Here is a 13292-nt window from a genome sequence, read left to right as displayed (position 1 = left end):
AGTCTGTTTCTTGCAAATAAGTTGTATCCTTCTAGTCTTGTATTCCAATCATGTGTATTGTCCCACCAAGTCTCAGTGATTCCAATGACATCATATTTCTTTTCCTGTGTTAGTAGTTCCAATTCTCCTTGTTTGTTGCCCATGCTTTGTGCATTAGTATAGAAACATTTTAGTTTGTGATTGGTTTCTCTTTCTCCAATATTTTTATTAATTAGATTCTTTCGTCTTTGTTCTTCCTTTCCACTTCTATTAGCAGAGTTCTCAATAGTATTTGTCAGGTGTATGGCTTTTTCTGGTCTTTTGCTTCCCTTCCCATGTTGTTCTAGTTTAAAGCTCTCCTTACAAGAGTAGCAAGGCGACTTCCAAATACATGCTTTCCAGTCTTCGTAAGGTGCACCCCATCTCTAGCAAGTAGTCCATCGTAAAGGTAATTCACTCCGTGATCCAGAAATCCAAATCGTCGCTGACGGCACCATCGACGTAGCCAGTTGTTCACCTGCAGAATCTTATTCCACCTCCTTGTTCCATGGCCATCCACTGGGAGGATGGAAGAGAAGACCACCTGCGCTCCCAGTTCTTTCACTTTCTTGCCTAAGTCTTCAAAGTCTCTGCAGATGGTTTCCAGGTCGTTTCTTGCGGTGTCATTTGTCCCCACATGTAGTAGCAGGAATGGGTAGTCATCTGTAGGTCTGAAGAGTCCTGATATCCTGTCAGACACATCTTTAATTTTTGCACCTGGAAGACAGCACATTTCTCTTGAAGTTATATCCGGTCTGCAGATAGCGGCCTCTGTTCCTCTCAACAGGGAATCCCCCATGACCACCACTCTCCGTTTCTTCTTCACAACATTTTTCTTTCTCCATCCAGGAGGACTCTGAAGGCGTACAAGGTTGCTGTTTGTGGGCAAAGTCTTATCCTGATGTATTTCTTCATCGTTTTCCTGCGTGAGAGCCTGGTACTGGTTTCTGAGCAGTATGGGTGCTGACTGCCTCCTGATCCTCCTGCTTCTCTGGGTCACATGTCTCCATTCCCCTGTTTCTTCAGGTGCACTTCGAATTTCTTCTCTTTCTGTAACATGAAGAGATAATTCTGCTCTGTCTAAGAACTCTTCACCTTCCTTAATGATCTTCAACGTAGCTAACCTCTCTTCGAGATTTTGCAACTTTTCCTCCAACAGGGACACAAGCTTGCATTTGTGGCATGTGAAGTTTGGCTTTTCCACTGGTAAATCTGTGAACATGTAGCAAGAAATGCAGCTCACCAAATGGCTCCTGGCCTCTTCCGTCTTGAGATTTCTTAAAAACGATGAAAGATGAGCCAAATCGGCGCGCGGTTTTTCCAATTTCCTCTTTTCAGCTGCAACGGCCAAAACCCAGTGATCGTTGAGCTCGCGGAGACTCTTCACTTATCCCAGAAGGCACTGGGAATATGCAAATGATCTCCTCAAGACTCTTCCCCTGGTTTTCCGATTTCCTCTTTTCAGCTGCAACGGCCAAAACCCAGTGATCGTTGAGCTCGCGGAGACTCTTCACTTATCCCAGAAGGCACTGGGAATATGCAAATGATCTCCTCAAGACTCTTCCCCTGGTTTTCCGATTTCCTCTTTTCAGCTGCAACAGCCAAAACCCAGTGATCGTTGAGCTCGCGGAGACTCTTCACTTATCCCAGAAGGCACTGGGAATATGCAAATGATCTCCTCAAGACTCTTCCCCTGGTTTTCCGATTTCCTCTTTTCAGCTGCAACGGCCAAAACCCAGTGATCGTTGAGCTCGTGGAGACTCTTCACTTATCCCAGAAGGCACTGGGAATATGCAAATGATCTCCTCAAGACTCTTCCCCTGGTTCCCCTGTGAAGGTGGCTCTTCTTTTTCTGACCCCCAGTAATGCCAAAATATTGACTTTTATAATTAGCGCCTCTTACCTGTAATGTGTCCCATAGGTATGATGTGTCCCCCATATCAGCCACCTACCATCCGTCAATCATGCCTGAGCGGCGCCTCGGCGCCACCCACCATCTGTCCATCATGATACCCCATGCGTCGCTGCTTCCTCTTGATTTGAATCCTGGCGCCTGCGCTGTGACAAGCGTTCTCGGGCATGCGTAGTGCGCGCTGCCCTAGAACCGATATCAGGCTATTGCGCCTACGCGTTGTGGAGGCCCCAGATCCCGCTCTGCAATGTGTTATGACATATTCACACTGCGAGGCTGGGGCCTCCACAACGCGCAGACGCAATAGCCTGATGTCGTTCTCGGGCAGCGCACACTGCGCATGCCCGAGAACACTTGTCACAACGCAGGCGCTGGGATTCAAATCAAGAGGAGGCAGCGACACAGGGGGCATCATGATGGACAGATGGTGGGAGGCGCTGAGGCGCCGCACAGGCATGATTGACGGATGGTAGGTGGCTGATAGAGGGGGGCACATCATACCTGTGGGACACATTACAGGTATGAGGAGCTAATTATAAAAGTCAATATTTTGGCATTACTGGGGATCAGAAAAAGAAGAGCTACCTTCACAGAATGCAGCCTTAGTGCTGCTGAAGGTGGCTCTTTAACTGAAAAACGCCCTGGGGGGGTGACAGGTTCCCTTTAACAACAACAGTACATATAGTCCTGACCAGACTTGCTCCTCGGGTCCTACTGTTCAGATTTTCCCCCTTCCTCCTTTAGCAGAGTACGGACCCTTAACAAAACAAGTGGGCTGCTTTTATCAGAGGACAGTACAGGGTTAAAACAGGAAAAGTTCAGGGTTAAAACAGTCCAGTACATAATGCAGCCACACACAGTCCATTACTGTTTCCAAGGGTGATTAACCCCTTCAGGTTTTAGTCCCGTAATCCAGCAGGGGGTGTGCAAACGTGCACAAATAAACTTGGATAAAGGGTAGAAGAAAAACAAACAACAGTCCTTCAACTGTGACCATACTGGCCACCACTGACACCAAGTCCTGGTCCCGCCCAGGGTTCACTACCCTTTCACAGATACGGAACAGTCTCTCCTGCACTTCAATCCATGCAACTAGCACATCCAGTTCATTTTAGGGGCTGCCTTCACTCCTTGCTCTCCTTGCGACTGGAATAATGGACCGCATTCTGGTCCTGAATTATTATAAACGTGTTGCCCGAAGACCCGCTGGAGGAGGACTCTCCGCTCTTTCTCCTGCTCCTTTCCTCTGTCAGCGGCTGATTCATGGTACCTGGAACTTCCTGCTCCCGTGACCCGATTGTTGCCACCGCTTCCTTTAAGGGCGCCTCTGACTTTCTGTAGGGACTACAATAATTGCAGACGGCTGCACGCAATACTGCGCTTCCTGTGCCTGTCTCTCTTTGATGCTGCAGACCATTTTCACCACCACAGCATACTGTCCACGGGGCCCTTGTTCTTTAATAAATGTCACTCGGTCCCATTCCTGAAAAGGACCGTCAAAACTAATGGACCCGGCATTCACATAGACCTTGTCCCCAGTCTCGACCTCATGGATGAATCATACAGCCCCTTATCTACTATGATGTTCCAACTGTCAGCACCCTATATAGTGCGATTGTACCCCAGAGCTCCCAAAAAAGAAAAAAGAATCCCTATACTCACCTAATCGAGATTCCTCATCCTCCGCAGTGACTGTCTCTTCTTCTAGCCATTCTCGCAGTGGATTCTGATGGCATGATGCAGTGACATCTTTGCACCGCCAATGTTCCTTGCTTAGTGCTGGACTCCAGCAGGCCTAAGATAGAAGGGACGCCCACAGCTGGCTGGGGTAAGTGACGAAGCCAGTGACTTTGTGCTCCGTCACAACTGTTAAAAGTATGCGCATCTTGAGGAAGCCGATTCTGTTAGCAACATAGCAGATAAGGCAGCCCACAACCAGACAGACCCTTCTGCCATTTGCCAGAATTGCAAGATGGCCAGTCTGGCCCTGCAAGGTCCTTAATCCTGCAAATCTTCTAGCACACTTTGGTTCCACTTGATTTTGGCTGGCCAGCAGATAGCAGTCTTTCCTCATTAATGGCACATCTTGCACTAATTTTCCAGTGGTCTCATCACTTTGTTACTTTCTTCCCCCCTTTTTGCTCGCCAGTCCTCGGGTGAGTGAATTCTTTTGAGTTTGAGGTTTCCCCACAGGTAGGCCGTCGTCAGCCAATAATTGCGTGCATTCCTGGGTCTTCTGGGATCAAACAAATTCATCCTGAGCATACTGGTTAGGGGTAATCCCGGCATTGGCTCGCTCAGTCCTGAGGAGCTCTTCCTGCTGAGGCGCATTTGAGGTACTTGGAGACTCAAGCACTGGGTGTGGTAAGTCGACTCTGAATTTGTTTTTACCCTGTTAACCATTCTTCTTCTTCCTCTAAGACTGCCCATTGTGGACCTCAGCCACTTCAGTTGGGGCCCCTGCCTGGTATGGTCTTCTGCTTCAGAAGAGCTGGGTCACAGCATATTCCTGTGCAACACCTGAGGTGGCATCATCCCCTTCAGGTCTAACCTCATAGACTGGGTTTTTCAGGTGATTCTTCCTCACCACTCGGTAGAGTACCGCCTCCCAATGATGATGCAGCTTGTTTCCGGGTCATTTAACCGGCATCAACACATGGTCCCCTGGCTGAAGTGGTCCATCTGACATCGAGGATCGACTTGAATGTTCCACTTCCTGAAGCTTCTGCTCAACCAGCTTCCTTACCGTCTGAAATCTGTGACTGTGTTCTCGGGTCCTGGCACTAGGCCTACTGCCCGAACAGGAATCCTCTGCCTCCAGCTCCAGTTCAGTGGTCTCTCCACCAAACAGTAGCATGTAAGAGGTGTTACTAGCAGTCACATGGAAACAATTATTGCAAACCCACAACAACTCAGAGGCAAATTCGAGCCACTTCATCTTCTTGTCATCTTCCAGGGTCCGCAACATTTGCAACAGGGTTCGGTTGAAGTGCTCACAATCCCCATTCCCCTGTGGATGATATGGTGTGGTTTGGGATTTGTTGATTCCATGGATGCAGTACAGTTGGTTCGTCACTTGCCCCTGGAAGCAGGACCCTGGGTCGTAGTGAATTTACTTTGGGCATCCATATATGCGAATGAAGTCCTGACAAATGGCTCTGGCTGTAGGTTCAGCTGTCTGATCCTAGGTGGGAGTCACCACTGCAGGGTTGCCATTAGGAATTTCAGGGCCCCATATTGGCAAAATTTTCGGAGCCCCCTTGAAACTCTGCCCAGGCTCCACCATAGCCCCACCTCCACCCCTCGGACCTTCCATGGTCCCACCAACCTCTCTTGGAAAAACTCCACTTCTGCACCATATCCTCCCCCATTATACATCACCAGATCACATACATAGCCAGTAGCTTTTGTTTTGGCCAAAAGATTTTTTAATCCCCTCCACGACAAAGTAGTCTCTTCTGGCCAGGCTCTACTCGACTGTAACTTATTAAACAATTGTTAAAATATCCAATACAATTTTAGGTATATTTTTATTTATCATTTTTTTAAAATGACCATTAACATCACATGCAAGGGAAAAATACCACTGCACCATGACCAGATCACATATTACCACCACATAGTGACCAAATATTACCACATACAGGGAATAAATACCACCACAATATAACTAGACAATATATTACCACCACAGTGACCGAATAATAGCATGTACAAGGAACAAATACCACCACATCATGACCAGATCACATATTACCACCACATAGTGATTGAATATTACAATACTGATCATTAATAAAATAAAAACACAGTACTAATGCCATTATACACAGGGGATCTGTACTTAGTATACAGTGTCCGTGTACAGGTAATACAGTGATCACCTGTGACATTATACACAGGGGCTCTGTATATAGTGTCAGTGTACAGGTAATACTGTGATCACTAGTGACATTATGCACAGGAGCTATGTATATAGTATACAGTACGTAGTGTCAGTGTACAGGTAACACACTGACTCACCGGTGACATCTCTAGTTAAAGTCCTTCATCTTTGCTTCTCTTCTTCATCCAGTTCAGACCATGATCACTTCTTCCAGCCAGGACTCGTCTCTGCATAAAATAACACAGTAATCTATAGTACATTCCCCGATTTTTGCCCAACTTCTATACTACGCCAGATGAAAAAAGCGACCATGTCGCAATGCATAGTGACAGGACCTCTCCTCCCCCACACTGAAAACAGTAACCTCAAAAATAATATCCTTTAATTAGCCCCTATAGTAATAATATCCCACATTCTGGACCCCACGTGTCCACGCATTCTGCCTCATGTCTCTGCATATTGCCCCAGAGTCATCCCTAATTGTATAATGCATCCCATAGTCATATATAGCAGTATAATGCACCCCCATAGGGGTATAATATAACCCATAGGGGTATTATGCACCCCCATAATGCTCCGTCATAGGGGTATAATGCTCCCCCTTAGGGGTATAATGCTCCCCCATAATATAATGCGATAGGTAGAGTTGAGCGAAACGGGTCTGTCAAGTTCATAAGTCGCTGACTTTTGCTAAAGTCGGGTATCATGAAATGAAATACAATCATAGCGTGAGGTTGGCCATGAGGTCGGCGACCAGAGCGCCAAAGTCGCGTTTGAAATGATGCTTCCAGCGCCCTTTTTCAGCCAATGATGGAGGACGCACACTGTGGGCAATGCGATGACATGGGCAGCGGTCACCACCATCTTTGAGAAGGGCATGCAAGAGATTGGCTTGCTTTGTGTGGCGTCACAGGGGCTATAAAAGGGCGTGCACGCCGACCGCCATCTTACTTCTGCCGATCTTAGCATAGGGAGGGAGAGGTTGCTGCTGCTGATTCTGAATAAGGGAGAGCGTTAGGCAGGGAAGAAGAACCCAAAAACTGCTTCTGCTGGTAGCGATTTCCACTTACAACACTTTGTGTGCAGTGACAGGGGAGGCTCTATTTTTGTGCATCAGCTCTGTTGGTTATTAGGCTGCCTTATAAGGCTCCCTGATAGCTGCATTGCTGCTTGCACACTGCTGTGCAAACTGCTTTTTTAAAAGCAAAAATACTTTTCTTCCTCTTTTCTGCACAGTTACCAAGCGTTCATTTTTCCACACTTTTGTGTGCAGCAGTCCTGCTTATTAGGCTGCCTGCTGCCGCCATACTTGGACTGAGAGCATCATTGTCAGCCTCCTAACATCTCTAGGGAGATTCAAATTCTCCCCAGTACTATATACACCTTGTACTTTGTCATACACCATCCAATTTCAGCCTGTTAAATTGAGGTGTAATCTACACTCACTGGCCACTTTATTAGGTACACCTGTCCAACTGTGTGTTAAGACTTAATTTCTAATCAGCCAATCACATGGCGGCAACTCAGTGCATTTAGGCATGTAGACATGGTCAAGACAATCTCCTGCAGTTCAAACCGAGCATCAGTATGGGGAAGAAAGGTGATTTGAGTGCCTTTGAACGTGGCATGATTGTTGGTGCCAGAAGGGCTGGTCTGAGAATTTCAGAAACTGCTGATCTACTGGGATTTTCACGCACAACCATCTCTAGGGTTTACAGAGAATGGTCCGAAAAAGAAAAAAAATCCAGTAAGCGGCAGTTCTGTGGCCGGAAATGCCATGTTGATGCCAGAGGTCAGAGGAGAATGGGCAGACTGGTTCGAGCTGATAGAAAGGCAACAGTGACTCAAATTGCCACCCGTTACAACCAAGGTAGGCAGAAGAGCATCTCTGAACGCACAGTGCGTCGAACTTTGAGGCAGATGGGCTACAGCAGCAGAAGACCACACTGGGTACCACTCCTCTCAGCTAAGAACAGGAAACTGAGGCTACAATTTGCACAAGCTCATCGAAATTGGACAGTAGAAGATTGGAAAAACGTTGCCTGGTCTGATGAGTCTCGATTTCTGCTGCGACATTCGGATGTTAGGGTCAGAATTTGGCGTAAACAACATGAAAGCATGGATCCATCCTGCCTTGTATCAACGGTTCAGGCTGGTGGTGGTGGTGTCATGGTGTGGGGAATTTTTTCTGGGCACTCTTTGGGCCCCTTGGTACCAATTGAGCATCGTTGCAACTCCACAGCCTACCTGAGTATTGTTGCTGACCATGTCCATCCCTTTATGACCACAATGTACCCAACATCTGATGGCTACTTTCAGCAGGATAATGCACCATGTCATAAAGCTCGAATCATCTCAGATTGGTTTCTTGAACATGACAATGAGTTTACTGTACTCAAATGGCCTCCTCAGTCACCAGATCTCAATCCAATAGAGCATCTTTGGGATGTGGTGGAACGGGAGATTCGCATCAGGGATGTGCAGCCGACAAATCTGCGCCAACTGTGTGATGCCATCATGTCAATATGGTCCAAAATCTCTGAGGAATGCTTCCAGCACCTTGTTGAATCTCTGCCACGAAGAATTGAGGCAGTTCTGAAGGCAAAAGGGGGTCCAACCCCTTACTAGCATGGTGTACCTAATAAAGTGGCCAGTGAGTGTATAGTGGGCCTTAGATAATAGTTCAGCCTCCTAAAATCTGTAGGGAGATTCAAATTCTCCCCAATACTATATACACCTTGTACTTTGTCATACACCATCCAATTTCAGCCTGTTAAATTGAGGTGTAATCTATAGTGGGCCTGAGATAATAGTTCAGCCTCCTAAAATCTGTAGGGAGATTCAAATTCTCCCTCATACTATATACACCTTGTACTTTGTCATACACCATCCAATTTCAGCCTGTTAAATTGAGGTGTAATCTATAGTGGGCCTGAGATAATAGTTCAGCCTCCTAAAATCTCTAGGGAGATTCAAATTCTCCCCAATACTATATACACCTTGTACCTTGTTTTACAGTACCATATAGATGGTGGTATTTTGGGTACATTTTCCCAAAAATGAGGAAGTATGGTGGAAGAGGCTGTGAACGTGGGCGGAGGTTGCCAACTGGTACTCATGGTGGTGGTGGTGGTGGTGCTGCATCTGCTGGTAGTGGCAAAAGCACACTAGCACCTAAGGCAGGAGGTGTTGAGCCTGCGTCATCATCTGGCTCCACAAGGCCTCAAAGGCTCCCTTTTCTGGAAGGAGGTAAACCGCTTTTAAAGCCGGAGCTTCAGGAACAAGTTTTGGCTTACATTGCTGACACAGCCTCCAGCTCTATCGCCTCCTCTTCTGAAGTTTCAAAAAATAAAAGCACTGAGTCATCAGTTGAGGCTCCTGGTCAGGAACAACACTTTTTCTTGTGCCCTTCACCCCTACCAAAAGTGAAGGATGCGGCAGGCCACACTACAGATTTCTCCATGGAGCTCTTTTCACATACCATGCCTGGGTTATCAAGTCAAATCGTGAATTCCCCAGTCCAAGATTAATCTGACACGGAGTGCACTGATGCACAGCCACTGCTAGATTTTTCTGCTGGTACATTCACTCAGAGCACTACATTGTCCTCGCAGTGTACTGAGCCAGAATCTGACCCTGATGAGACTCAGGTTCCCCTTCCCGCATACTATGCCACCTTACACGGTGACACAGAGGAAGGTGCACATGAAATTGAAGAGGAGGTGATGGATGACCCATTTGTTGACCCAGATTGGCATCCATTGGGGGAAGAGGGTGCCGCTTCCAATAGCTCAGAAGAGGAGGAGGAGGATCCGCAGCAGGCATCGACATCGCAACAGCTGTTATCTGGCAGGCCCGTAGCAGTCCAAAAACGGGTTACAAAAACCAAAAGAGTTGCAGGACAGCTTGGCCAGACGGTCAAATTAGCACAGCGTACAAGGCTTCACAATGTCTTCCACAGTAGGAAGAGCGAAGTGTGGCACTTTTTTGAACAAAATCCTAATGATCAGGCAAAGGTTATCTTTAAGAAGTGCGCAAAGACCTTTAGCCAAGGGAAAAATCAGAAATTTGAATACCAGTTGCATGCTTAGGCACTTAACCACCATGCACTTGCAAGCATGGACGGACTACCAAACCTCACGTACCACATGTGCACCTGCTCCAAATGAAGGTAGTCAGCAACGCTACATCGCTTTCCCCACTGTAAGACCACCGGTTAGCACACAACCAGCAGCAAATGTTGAGGTGTCGTCGCAAGGCCAAAGCAGTCAAGGAATCACAATGTTATTGCTACGAAAGACTGAATCTAGGCCATCAGCAAGACCACCAACACCATCACCATCACCAACCCTCTCTCAGTCCGCCATGTCCACCGCTAGTTCCACCATATGCAGCTCTCAAGTCCAGCTCCCCTACCAGAGACTCTGAGTAGGACAAGAAAGTACTCATCCTCTCATCCGCGTACACTGTGTTTGAACGTCCACATTGTCAAACTAATCTCGTTAGAGATGATGCCCTACCAGTTCGTTGAAAGTGAAGCTTTCCGCGAGCTCATGGCCTAAGCAGTACCACGCTATGACCTACCCAGTCAACATTTCTTTTCTCGAAACGCCATCCCAGCCTTCCACCTGCATGTGAAAGACCGCATTGTCCATGCACTCAAGCAATCAGTGAGTGGAAAGGTGCACCTCACAACAGATGCATGGCCAGGGTCATTACGTGTCCATCACTGCGCACTGGGTTAATGTGGTGGATGCAGGGTCCACAGGGGACAGCGGCGGTGGGACCGTGCTGCCTAGCCCACGGTACAGGAAACAGTTGGCTGTAGGGGTTCGACCCTCCTCCTCCAGAAGCGAAAGGTCATCCACAGAGCGCAGTCGCACGAGCACTCCATCCGCAGCTGCCAGTGTTGCACCCGAGGTGTCCCACTATCGTACAGCTAGTGGTAAGCGTCAGCAGGCTGTGTTGAAGATGATGTGTTTGGGCGACCACAGACACACCGCGGAGGTACTGGCCGACTACTTGCAGCGACAAACTTAGTCATGGCTGGGCAGTCTACATCTTCAGGCAGGCAAGGTAGTTAGTGATAACGGCCGGAATTTTGTGGCAGCCATAGCCCTTTCAAAACTCAGACACATACCTTGCCTGGCTCACACCTTGAACCTGGTGGTGCAGTGCTTCCTCAATAATTATCCGGAGTTAACAGCCCTACTCCATAAGGTGCGAAGACTGTGCTCGCACATCCGCCGGTCGCCCGTACACTCCAGTCATATGCAGAAGCTGCAGCGATTGCTCCACCTTCCCAAGCACCGCTTAATTATTGATGTTGCAACAAGGTGGAACTCCACCCTGCACATGGTTGAGAGGCTGTGCGAACAGAGGCAGGCTGTAATGCATTTGTGGGAGGATACCCGGGCAGGCAGTTTGAGGGCAGACATGGAGTTGTCTGATGTGCAGTGGTCGAAGCTGAAACACCTCTGTAAAGTCCTTCAGTGTTTTGAGAAATGCACATGGCTGGTAAGCGCAGACGACGCCATCATAAGCATGAGCATCCCACTTATGCGTCTGCTCATGCAAACTTTGACGCACATTAAGGAGCAGGCGTCTGCAGCCGAGGAGGAAGAGGAAGAGGAGGGAAGCCTTGATGACAGTCAGCCATTGTCTGCTCAGGGAACTCTCCTGTACGAGGTGGAGGAAGAAGAGGACGAGGATGATGGGGATGATTATTTAGGGGAGGAGGATGCTTCTCAGGGGGCAAGAGAAAATGTTGGCATGGCAAGGTCAGGTACAGGGTTTGTGCATGACTGGAGGGAAGTGGATTTGCCAGAAAGTGCTCCTCCACCCAGCACTCGCAGTGCATCATTGACACCTGGAACATTGGCCCACATGTGTGATTATGCCTTGCTGATCCTAAAAAGGGTCCCCTGCATTGCCAAAATGATGAAGGATGACAACTACTAGTTGGCCAGCATCCTGGATCCACGCTATAAAGGCAAATTCCAAAACATCATGCCACAGGAGAACCTAGAGCTAATATTGGCTAACAAGCAACTCTGGTAAACCGTTTCTTTAAGGCATTCCCAGCACACAGCAGCGGTGATGGTTCTCACACGAGCCGTAGGGTGCAACATGGAAGAGGTGTTCGTGGTGCACACATCCGAAGTGGCGTGGGAGACAGGGGTTTCATGACCATGTTGTGGACTGGTTTTTCAAGTACCGCTCACACGACTGATAATACTGCATCGACTGAAAGTGACAGGAGACAGCAGTTGTCATCTATGGTTACAAACTACTTCTCCCAGATCGATGTTCTCCCTCACAGGTCATTCCCCTTTGACTATTGGACCTGTAAACTGGACACCTGGCCTGAATTGGCACAATATGCCTTACTGGAGCTCGCTTGCCCTGCTGCTAGTGTGCTATCCGAAAGAGTCTTCAGTGCTGCTGGATCAATCCTGACAGAAAAAAGGACCCATCTGTCGACCCAAAATGTTGATGATCTAACCTTCATTAAAATGAACCATGCATGGGTTTCAAAGGATTTTGTCCCACCTTCCCCTGCTGACACATAGTTTGCCAGAAAAATTGCTCGCTTTTGTCCTCCTCTTCCTCGGACTTCTCCAATTCCTCCATTTGCAGCTGCTGAATATCCAACATCAACATATGCCATTTTTTCCATCTCCCCCCACAGGGCCGGAGTCACCACCTGACGCACGCACCCGTGCGAGTGCCGTTGCCCTGGACAGGTGGGTGGGCACACTCTTGGGTGATGGCACTGGCACAGGGTCCCTCATAGTACAATCAAGTGTCTCTGATGGTGGGGGTGCACACCCACCGTCAGACACACCGGCATACTATGAGGGGCCCTGTGCCAGTACCGCCGCCCACGAGTGGGCCCCCCCTGCTGGCTCAGGGCCCCAGCACTTGCAAAACTTACCTCTCCCTGCTCCACCGCTGTGTAGTCTGGGCTGTTAAATCCTTCACTGGGACTGCCACTACAAATTTGGTGAACTGATAGATGATGGTTAAGACGTAGCTATGCCCTGCCCTGCTGGGCTCTATCTTCAGATGATCAATGGCTTCCATTTGTTATGGACGTCGACTCACAATGAGATGCAATGGTGGTTTATCATCAGCTTTCACAGTTTTCCTACTCATAGACGTGTGACATTCCTGCCCACATTTTTAAATGTGCCCTCTCATGCCAATCCAATAGAATTGCCTACAGCCTGTGGCTTGTGTCTTTTGCACTCCAAAGTCACCTGACAGATCATGATAGGCAGTGAGGACCATTTCTACATCTCTCCTTGTGATCAAAATTTGATGGAGATGAGTAACGGTGATGGAATCAACGGTACTGCGATACAGCAACACTTTCATCACAAAGAACTGTTTTCGCTGTCTCCACACACAAAGTAATTGAGGGGCAGCATCACCTCTGAGAATTCTCCAGGGAGTTTTTCCCGTGATTAGTAA

Source organism: Dendrobates tinctorius, unplaced genomic scaffold (assembly GCF_039654945.1).
Source record: "Dendrobates tinctorius isolate UK_male_01 unplaced genomic scaffold, ASM3965494v1 ptg000504l, whole genome shotgun sequence".
Classification (NCBI taxonomy): domain Eukaryota; kingdom Metazoa; phylum Chordata; class Amphibia; order Anura; family Dendrobatidae; genus Dendrobates; species Dendrobates tinctorius.
The sequence above is the reverse complement of the archived record's forward strand: the minus strand, read 5'-3'. Positions refer to the sequence as shown.